Genomic DNA, 11,686 nt, shown 5'->3' on the forward strand with positions numbered 1-11,686 from the left:
GAGGAAAGCAACCTAAAAATTTTTAATTCTCAAAAATCAACTTATCATACTTGATTCCCTAATGTCTTAAAGTTTAAACGATCAATACATAAATGCCTATGTTTTAATTCAAGACATATCAATAAAAATCATAACTTAATCAAAATTTATTCTAATAGTGGTATGAGAAGATCACATGAGAACAAGACAAAATTCAAGGATTTCTGATAATGATATAAAAGACCCCCCATACTTAAGATATACATTGTCCTTAATGTACAAAGATAAATATATTGAAAAATATAGATCTATAATCATAAGATAGGGAGAGAAGTGAAACTTTCTAAATGATGAATGAACTCCTTGAATTGGAGTTATGGAGAATAATCGGCCAAGGCAATAATGAGAGTGGAGGAGGATACTCTGGCGGTGGTAGAGGTTCATTAGTCCATAAGTCCTACCCTAAAAGAATATTATATCTGGTAGTAGCTATGGTTGTGGTCGAGCAGGACATGGCAGTCATGGAGAACCTTTTCCAATGGAGTTTTTAGTTCCTAAGTGATGATGAGCTTGGAGCTCTTTATAACTGTGATAAAATCAAGAACTCTTTAGGAAATATAAGGAAGCATAATTACTCGTAATGAAATAGCCAAAACTATAAATTATTCAATAAAAATTATAGAACCTAAAATTAAAATAATATTAAAGGAAAATAAAATAAAAAGTACTTAAAGAAGATAAATAAAGATAAAAGTAAAAATAAAAAATAAAAAGTCTTTAAACATCGCCATCGCCGGATGGTTCGCAAGGTGGTCGTGGCGATGAGATGTGAAGGTGCTGACAAATCTGATGAAGAGTAGCATCAATGTGATCAAAGCACTAAAAACACTGCTGCTCAAATCGAGTAAGGCGCTCAAAGATGTCAGAGTATGAAGCCGCTGCATGAACTGGATGATGGATGGGTGGTGGATGAGACGGTGGGTCCTCATGACATGGAGGGACATCATTAATACTGTCCTTTGGGTCCTCCTCCTCGGTGGACTGGACGAGGCGGTACTGAGGAGGGTAGGTTCCACGTCGTTCCTCAATCATCTTCATATGTAGCATGCTCGAGATGCCCTGTGGGGACATCTAGCCGATGAGAGTGAGGGAGGATGATTGTGCCGCTGTGTTGAGGAGCCCAAAGTGCCGAGCCAATCTAGTCACATAGGGCTCGATAGAGATGACTCCTCCCCTATGCCGCTCCGTTTGATGGAGGATGGCGAGGGCAATGAAATAGGCAACGTCGAAGACGTGCCTGTTCACCATACCTTACAGGAAATAGGGGTCGTGAGTGTTGACCGTGTCGGTGCTCTCTCACCGTCCTGTCAGAATGTAGGCCAAGATGGCATGTAGGTATCACAGGGATGGGGCGAGGGCTGATGCCTTAGAGCGGCTAGGATCATAGGTGGCCGAGGCAGGGACGAGGTCCTTCCAGCACTTTGAGGGAGAGTAGTGGATGTGGCGATGGAGGGTGTCGAGTTCATTGTCGTCCATGAACTCCTCCGTGTACAGCCCTAGTACAATTAAAAACTCCGGTACGCTCAACAGGTGCACTAGACCACCAAGGCGGAACTGGACCGCTCCAAGATCGTCGAAGTTTTTCATGACGACCTGAAGATGAAAGGTCGAGCAAGTTCCATTGTGAGCTCGAGGTACGTCGGCTCCATGATCTCAAAAAAGAGCCCTCATGGGTCAGTCATCAAGAAGGCTTGAACTGCGTCAGCCATTTGAATTTGTTCAAGTGCGGCCCAGTCAATGAAGCGGCCCATACCTAGGGGCCGGGCCCGTAATATCTGAAGTAGTTCCTCCTAGGGTCCCAAGGGAAACTGGAGAAACGGGTGCCAAATCTCTGCGGTAGGATGCTGTTCCTTTCCTCTTCTTCGAGACAGGGATAGCGGTCTTCTTACCACGTGAGGTTGACATTGTATATCTGTAATGAAAATTTGAAGTTAAATATTCCCCAAGAATGTACGTGTGTTAAAATTGAATAAGAATATTTCATGGGGCTCACGTACTAGATGAAAAATATACTAAAACAACTAAAGTAGATATATCAAGTCTTTATTATGAATAGGACTACGAGAGTAATGCCAATGGAAATATCTAGTGAATGAATGCATGTGGGTTTGATGAGTATGAAATATGGTATGGGTAAGCATGAAATCTATGGGAACAAGAAAAATGGATGAATGTAGCAAAATGTATTGACTAAGATAACAAATTTCTTAACAAAGAGCATAAGTATTCTATCATTACAACCATGATTATTTACTCAAAATAAAACAAAATATCATGAAATAAGTAAAAGAATGAAGAGAATAGAGGGAAAAAATGAACAAATGCAAGAGGGAGGAGCTTTGGGTCATTGAAAGTGGTGTTATGGTCGGCGCACGGGTGTGGCAGGTAGGGCATGTGAAGTTACAGCTGCAAGGGTTAAGGATTTTAGGGGGTGATGAATAGTGAGGGGTAGATATAGATTTTAGGGGACACGGCTGTAGGGCACACTCGTGTGCCCTAATTTTTGCCCGTGTGTTTGGCGATTTTTAAATTTGGGCGTGTTTAGCATTCGACCCACGTCCGTGTTCCTTAAGCATGTGGGTGCACATGGCTGTGTCGCACGGCCGTGTTCTACTTTGTTCGCTTCTCCCACGCCTGTGTATGGATTTCCATGCCCATGGTATTTTATCAGTCTTAAGCACGGTTGATGGGCACGGGCGTGTTGTACGCCCGTGTTAAATTCTCAGTTTCAACCATAGGTTATTGACACGGGCATGTCGCACGCCTGTGTTGGTTTGACAGACTCGCCTACGGCTACGTCACATGGCTGTGGCAACTTATCGCATCCCATGTTAAGGAAAAATTTTACCCTGTTTTCACACGGCTGTATCGCACAGCTGTGTCTCCTATCGTGGTATGAGTACGACCTAAGACACACCCGTGTGCCCGGCCGTGTGGATTAGAAAACTTGTGTTTCAATGACTCAGTTAGTGATTAGATGTCAAAAACTAAAATTTTAAAGAAGTTAACATCGTTAGTGCTCAGGTTGCCTCCCGAGAAGCGCTTATTTATAGTCTAAGCTTGACTTACCTTTCTATTGCATGGTTATGGTGGTGGGAGGAGTTTACACTCCTCACCCTTGCTATCAATTTTATCAACATAAGGTTTAAGACGAGTACTGTTTACCTTAAAAGTGCCAAATTTTGGATGAATTACCTCGACTCTACCATATGGAAAAATACTGAGTACCGTAAGAGGGATTGCTCTGTTAGGTTTAGACGTGGCAATATGAGGGTTTGCTGCATCTAGCAGTACTTTGTCTCCAACCTTAAGTTGATTTGGTGAGATATTGAGCTCGTCATGGCGTGGTTTTGGTTTATCGTGTGTCCTCGATTTATGTGTCCACCATTCATCTAGTTCTTCAATTTGTATCCTTTGTTCTTCATAGATAAGTCCTTTGTCGTTATTCGAACATGGCTCAGGTGTGTTCTTTGAGCGTGCTTCCTGCCAGGAAGGTTTCACTACATGATCAGTTTTAATACTATGATTTATACAACCACCTTCAATTTTTGATGTGTTACTCGAATTATGAACTTGAAGGGTGATTCTTTTGTCTCCCATACAAAGTGTGAGTTCACCTATGCTAACATCAATTATTGTTTTAACAGTTTCTAAAAAGGGCCTCCCTAAAATTAAAGGAACGTTACTATCCTCCTCTATGTCTAAAACAACGAAATCAATTGGAATATAAATTTGTCAATTTTAACGAGTACATCTTCAATAATACCCCTAGGAAATCTGATTGTTTTATCGACTAATTGAATACTCATCCTAGTTTGTTTGGGTTTCCCAAGGCCTAGTTGTTTAAACATTTTATAAAGCATGACATTGATACTATCCCCCAAATCAGCCAAAGCATTATTAACATCTAAGCTACCAATTAAACAAGGAATCGTAAAACTCCCTTGATCTTTTAATTTGTCGGCCAGCTTATTCTGTAGTATGGCTGAGCAAACCGCATTTAGTTCCACATGCGATGCCTCATCCAACTTCCGTTTATTTGTTAAAAGCTTCTTTAAGAATTTGACTGCATTCGGCATCAACGAAAAAGCTTCAATAAACGGTAAGTTAATATGTAATTTTTTTAAAAGTTTAAAGAATTTACCAAATTTTTCATCTGAGTGGTCTTTCCTTGTCGCCTTTGGGTATGGTACACGTGGTTTGTACTCTTTACTTACCTGTTTTTGGTTATTTTGGTCCACCTCACCTTTACCTTTACTTACCACAGTCTCTTGCCTCGGTTCTGGTTTAGGTGCAACTAACCCTTCCACATCTTGAATGGTAATTGTGTTGAGTTGTTCCCTTGGGTTAGATTCAGTGTTATGCGATAGGCTACCTTGTGGTCGTTTAGGTATTAATTTGGCGAGTTGTCCTATCTGAGTTTTAAGCCCTTGGATCTACGCTTGTTGATTTTTAAGTGCTATCTCGGTATTCTGAAAATGAGTTTCTGACACTTAGATGAATTTTGTTAGCATCTCCTCAAGGTTCGATTTTTTCTCTTGTTGGTAGGGTGGTTGTTGGAAGCCTGGAGGTCGTGGTGGTCTCTGATTTCCTTGGCCTCCCCATGAAAAATTTGGCTGGTTCCTCCAACCTGCATTGTAAGTGTTACTATAAGGATTATTTTAAGATCAAGGATTATTACCCATGTAATTTAATTGTTCATTCTCTATGTTGTGGCCATAGGGTGGGTATTCTGAATTGCTTGATCCACCTCCACTTGCTTCGCACTGCATTACTAGGTAAACCTGTGAAGAACCAAGAAAACCATCAATTTTTCTATTCAAAAGTTCTACATGATTAGAGAGCATGGTGACTGAATCAACGTTAAAAATGTTGGCTATTTTCGTTGGTTTTGTTCTCATGACTTGCCACTGATAATTATTTAGTGACATCTCTTCTATAAATTCATAAGCATCCTCAGGTGTCTTATTATTGATAGTTCCTCCAGCAGCTGCTTCAAACATCTGTCTAGTCGAGGGATTCAGTCCATTGTGAAACATTTGAACTTGTAGCCAGAGTGGTAACCTATAGTAAGGGCATCTTCTTAAAAGGTCCTTGTATCTCTCCCATGCATCATAGAGTGTTTCTAAATCCATCTGCACAAAAGAAGAGATATTATTACGTAATTTGGTTGTTTTAGCCAGTTAAAAATATTTTAATAAAAATTTTTTGGTCATTTGTTCCCAAGTAGTGATTGACCCTCGTGGTAACGAGTTCAACCACTGTTTAGCTTTGTTCCTCAATGAAAAAAGGAATAACCAAAAGCAAATGGCATCATTAGAAACGCCATTGATTTTAAAAGTGTTGCAAAACTCTAAGAAATTTGCCAAATGAACGTTTAGGTCCTCGTCTGGCAAACCATCAAATTGAACAAACTATTGGATCATTTGAATGGTGTTAAGTTTCAGTTCAAAATTATTTGCAGCAACAGCAGGCCTAACTATGCACGATTCAGTTCCTGTTAAAGAAGGTTTAGCATAATCATACATAGTACACGGAGCAGGATTTTAATTAGCAGCAATCGCAGGAGGTAGCAGATTTTCCTGGTTTTCAGCCATCTCCTCAGTTGTGGTGTGAATATCGTCCTCTTGTTCTTCCTCTATGTATCTTAAGCTTTGCCTTATTTTTCTTTAGTTTCTGCGAACTATGCGATCGATCTCACTATCAAATAGTAATGGTCCCAACGGGTTTCTTCTAGTCATACACTATAAAAACCTGTCAGGAGCGAATAAAAGAAAAATTAGAAAAGAAAATAAAATTTTAAATTGCAAATAAAGTAAAATGGCTAAAGTAATAAAAATCGAGTGTTCCTAATATCTTAGTTCCCCGGCAACGGCGCCAAAAACTTGATACGTGATATTCGCGACAGGTTTTAAAAATTTATAATTAATCATTCTTAAAACTAACTATTATTATGATGAAGACAAGTGTACCTGTCGAACAGTAGTATAGCTTTAGCAAGACCAGATTGTCGAACCCAAAGGAACCAAGAGTACTAGAATTACTTTCCTTTTATTGTCTAGCCTAAAAATTAAGGGATTTGTTTATCTAAACTAGTTAACTCAACTAAGAGTGCACAGAGAGAAAATTGGGGAAAAGCTTTTGGGAAAACTCAATTGATTAAGACAATACCCAAGGAAAAATCCACCTAGACTTCACTTGTTATTTGACTCTGAATCAGAAGATTTATTCATTTGACTTGGTCCGTAGAAATCCCTAAGTTATATTATTATCTCTCTCGAGACTAATAACGTCTAACCCTAGGTTGATTAATTGAAATCTCTTTCTTATTAATTCCCTATTGTTGCATTAACTCGATCTATAGATCCCCTTATTAGGTTTCACCCTAATCTGGAAAAATCTTATCACCCTATCTCTAGGCGTGCAATCAACTCCGCTTAATTATGACAAATTTACTCTTAGACATGGACTTTTGCTCCTCTGAATAAGCGCATTAACTTGAATCAATATCCTGGAATATTAATACAAGAATTAAGAACACATAATTAAGAACAAGTCAAATATTTATCATACAGTTCAGATAATAATAATAAGATCCGTCTTAGGTTTCATTCCCCTTAGGTATTTAGGGGGTTTAGTTCATAATTATAAAAGAAAACCCTTAGGTATTTAGGGGGTTTAGTTTATAATTATAAAACAAAACATCTCAGAAGAATAATGAATACAAAACATAAAGAAAACCCAAAACCCCTGAATGGAAATTGAAGGGAGATCTTTAGTCTTGACGATGAATCCGGCTTCTGAGATGGATCAATCGGCTTCCCTTGAGTAATTCCTTGCCTCCTACTCCGTGTGTGTCCTAAGTGCCTCCTCAGGTGTTTAAATAGGTTTTAGAATGCCTAAGAGCCCTCAAAAGTGGCCTTTTCTAAATAGGACTATACTTGGGCTCATCAGGGACACGCCCGTGTGACACGCTCGTGTGCGATTGCTCTAGCCCGTGGTCAAGGCTGTTAAATAGGCACGGGCGTGTAGTTTACCCGTGTAAGTCATGTTTCGATCTTGCCAGATGGACACGGACGTGTGGCTTACCCATGTGAGGAAGTCCAAGCTGTGTTGATTTCCCATGTGGGTCCATTTTCTCCGTTTTTGGCCCGTTTCTCACTCTTTTTACTCTCCTGTGCTCACCTAAGTATAAAACATGAAATTAAATAATTAGGAGTCTCGAATTCACCAAATCTAAGAAGAAACCATCCATAAATGTGCTAAGCATGGGATAAAAATATGTATAAATTACGGTTTATCAGGTACAACTAAATTTCTGGGTTTAAAAGAAGTCGATCTTTCTACAGCTGAAAACTAGATTGAAGCTACAAAAAGAATTCTGTAGCAACTTGAGTCACTCCATGAGAAAGTTTATTATGTATTGTTTCTCTACTGCAAGGAGAAGCATATGTTTGGTGGGAATTAGTAACACGACATGTACCTGCAGAACAGGTAAATTGGGATTTCTTTTAAAGAGAATTTCAAAAGAAATATGTAGGTGAGTTGTACATTGAAGACAGAAAATAGTAGTTTTTGATGTTAAAATAAGGTGAAATGTTTGTAGTTGACTGTGAACGGGAATTTTCACGACTTAGTAGATATACTGTTGAATATGTGCTAACCAAAACTGACAATTGCAAGTAATTTCTATGGCATTTACATGATGAATTATGAGTGCAACTGGTATCGCACAAGATCATAGAATTTGCAGATTTAATTGAAAGGGAAAAAATGGTTGAACAAGTAACAAGACTGAAAATTCTTGTCTGTTTGGAAAACGTTCTGGAGCCGCTAACTCAAATCTACAACCCAAAAGATCAAAAGAATCTCGTGGTAGTTGGAGATCGAGTCTTAAGTTAGACTGAGGTGATAGAAATCGTGACAGAAAGTTGACAGTTTCTACAGGTAGTGTACGAGGTCCATCTCAAGATACTGAGATTCTGAATTGTGAACATTGTAGGAAAAAGCATCGAGGTGAATGTTGGAGATTGACTCGAGGCTATTTTCGATGTGGATCTACAGAGCATTTTGTTAGAGATTGTCTGAAAAATGAGAATGCTACACCTGTTACTTCTCAGAGATCTATTCCTATTTCTAGAAGTCGTGGATCAGGTCGAAATGGTTATTTTTCCAGGGGTGGTGCTAGAAAAGGAAATGATGTTGCTACTTAACAATCAAAAGCCAGGGTACCAGCTCGAGTATATTTTGTACATACCCATGAAGAGGATGATGCAAATAATGTGGCGACAGGTATATTTTTATCGCATTTGAAACCTATTTATGCTTTACTAGATCCGGGATCTTCACATTCATATGTTAATATAAAATTGGTTGAGTCGTGAAGTTTAAAATCTGAAATGACTAGAGTATCAATAGTAATGTGTAGTCCATTGGGGCAAACTGTGCTAGTGGATCTAGTTTGTAGGAGATGTCCATTAATGATATAGAATATTCCCTATTGATTTTTTGATAATGCCATTTGGCGATTTTGATATAATTTTGGGAAAGGATTGGCTTTTAGAGCATGGGGTGATTCTAAATTATTGTAAAAAGAATTTTATTGTTCACAGTGAAAATGGGCATAAGATTGAGGTAAATGGTATTCGAACCAGTGGGTCAACTCATATCATTTCAACGATACAGGCTAATAAACTTCTCCATCAAGGTTGTATAGCTTTTCTGGCTTATGTTATTAATTTAGATTCTGTTGAAAGTCACTGTAGTAAAATTAGAACAGTTTGTGAATTTCTTGATGTATTTCCTGAAAAATAATCGAGATTATCATGAAATCAGGAGGTTGAATTTACAATTGAAGTATATCTTGGTATAGCTCCAGTGTCAATATCCCCATATCATATGTCACCTACAGAGTTGAAAGAATTAAAGGTGCAACTACAGGATTTATTACGTCCTAGTACTTCAACTTGAGGAGCTCCAGTGCTTTTTGTTAAAAAGAAAGATGGTTTGATCAACTCTGTAGTGATTATAGGAAATTGAATAAGGTGACGATTAAGAATCAATATCCGTTACCCCATTTTGATGATTTATTTGATCAACTAAAGGGAGCTTTTATCTTTTCAAAGATTGATTTGAGATCGGGTTATTATCAACTGAAGGTGAAAGAAAGTGATGTACTAAAGACGACATTCTGAACACGGTATGGGCATTATGAATTTTTAGTAATGCCATTTGGATTGACAAAAGGTCCGGCAAAATTTTTGGATCTCATAAACCTTATTTTTCAACCGTATTTAGATCAATTTGTGGTATTTTTCATTGATGATATTTTGGTCTATTCGAAGTCTGAATATGAACGTGAGCAACATATCATATGGAAAGTTTAGCAAATGTGAATTCTGGTTATCAGAGGTTGTATTTTTGGGGCGTATTATTTTAGCAGATGGAATTAGTGTAACACCCCTTACCCACATTCAACGCCGGACTTACCACATAAGTATTCACACAATTCTGAATCATAAAATTTTCGTCCAAATTAAAACCATTCACATTCAATCATAAAGTCCCTAGTATGAGCTTGGTGGCCAAAAACATACTTTGTAAGTGTTCGGGACTAAAATCGACAACTCGGAAAAATTTTATAAAACTTATAAAATTTTTCCACCAAATAGGGGTCACACGCACATGTGGATATGGGACACGCCCTTGTGGTCAGGCCGTATGGTCTCACACGTCCGTGTCTAGACCCCGTGTAACTCTCTGACTTCTAACACATGAAAAAATTGAAATCACACGGCCAAGTCACACGCCCGTGTGTTAGGACGTGTGGAAAATTAATTTTCACAAAATAGGTGCAAACTTGACATGGCTAGGGCACACGCCCGTGTTTGATGCCATGCCATCCACACAGCTGAGACACACACCCATGTCTCTGCCCGTGTACTCAACTCTGAGCACTCTGTTTCTCAAAATTAAGGTGCAGGGGACACACGGGCAGAACGCACGCCCATGGGGTAGACCGTGTGTTACACACGGCCTAGACAAATGCCCGTGTGTCTACCCTTGTGGACAAAATAAAGGTTATTTACCAAGCCATTTGCCACCGTCATTTGCACAAAACCTTTCACAACTTTGATGTCATATAACGTAGCATATTTGGGAAATCAACATCCACAATCAAGACTAATAAATATCAATACAATACCATCCACTATCATACTCACAACATTTATCATGTCCCAAATTAATCATGCAAATTTCACATATACAAACTATCATTAAACTATTTTTATAACATCCCGAATTAGGGTCTAGTTAGAATAGTAGTTTTGAGACCACAAATCTGAAATAAAAATGATTATTTTATGATTATTTGATTGTCCCAGATATGATTGCATGCTTTTGTGAAATTTTCATGAATAAATTTTATTCCTAAGATGTCCAATTTGACTATAGGGACTAAATTGAATAAGTTGCAAAACTTGTGTTCTAGAATCTTTAAGCATGAATTGCATTGGATTATTAATTAGAGGTCGTTAAATAGAAATTAGACCAAGTTCTAAAAAATTGGATAAAAAATGGGCATGAATAGGAAAATTTTGAAAGAAAAGGGCATTTTTGTCATTTGGTAAATAAAAGAAAAAAAAGGAAAATGAAGTGAAAATGTTGTCCATCTTCTTCATTCCATAGCTAAATTTTACAAGGGTTCCATAGCTAGGGTTTTCAACTTTTCAAGCTTGATTGTAAGTGCTCCCTAGCCCCGTTTTTGATGTTCTTTGCATTTTTGAAGTCCTTGAAGCATGATCTATCCATTCCAACCATTATTTTGAGCTAGGGTTCATTCATGAAATTTGACCCATGTGTAACATGGTTGTATTTTGATGTTTAATGGAGGAATATGAATGTTTGATGTGTGATAAACATCTTTTGCTAAGTGATTTTTAGTGAAAACACCTAAAAAGGACTTGTTTGTAAAAGATGTAAAAATGAGCAATAGAAAGGTGAAATAAAGGGAAATATGGGCTGATATAAGATAGAATATGAATCGGCTAGGCTTGGATAACCAAGAAATTGCATGCATTTCATTTTACGAGCCTAGGGACTAAAGTGTAAATAAATGAAAAGCTAAGGGTAAAAAGGTAATTTTACCAAAGCATATGTTTTGAGTCGATATGAGTAATATGTGTATTGAGAAAGTTAAATTTGACATTATAGATCAAGAAAAAAGTGATTCGGGTTTTGATCGGGGGAAGAACAAGATTTACAAGGATTAGGCTCGTTTCTATCATTTTTGTATTGAGGTAAGTTCATTTGCAAATAATGCAACATGTACCATACTTTAAATGCTTTAATATTGCATGTATGGTAAGTACATACATATTTAATGTGATGTTGTATCATGTGTTTATTGCCTAAATGTATCATGAATTATGCTTTGATTTCTCCATGAATATATGATTGGAGCTCTAAGCATTGAAATCGACATTATGAGCAAGTTCTATAGAAATGTGGTATCGAAGAATCCCGTTTGAACTTTAGGAATAGTTTAGGATACAAGTGACATGTCACTAGGAGTTATGTAATCTAAACTCATTGAGTTGTGTCTGAGTTTATGATATATGTGACATCCGAACTCATTGAGTTGTGG

At 37.8% G+C, this 11,686-nt stretch overlaps 1 non-coding gene across 1 annotated transcript; it reads left to right on the forward strand.

The window, feature by feature from the left end:
- Positions 1 to 5,100: 5,100 nt before the first annotated feature.
- On the forward strand, positions 5,101 to 5,207 carry LOC128283312 (small nucleolar RNA R71). The gene has a single exon (XR_008273653.1). It is a non-coding gene; the product is annotated as a small nucleolar RNA R71 (small nucleolar RNA).
- Positions 5,208 to 11,686: the final 6,479 nt, after the last annotated feature.

Source organism: Gossypium arboreum, chromosome 10 (assembly GCF_025698485.1).
Source record: "Gossypium arboreum isolate Shixiya-1 chromosome 10, ASM2569848v2, whole genome shotgun sequence".
Lineage (NCBI taxonomy): Eukaryota > Viridiplantae > Streptophyta > Magnoliopsida > Malvales > Malvaceae > Gossypium > Gossypium arboreum.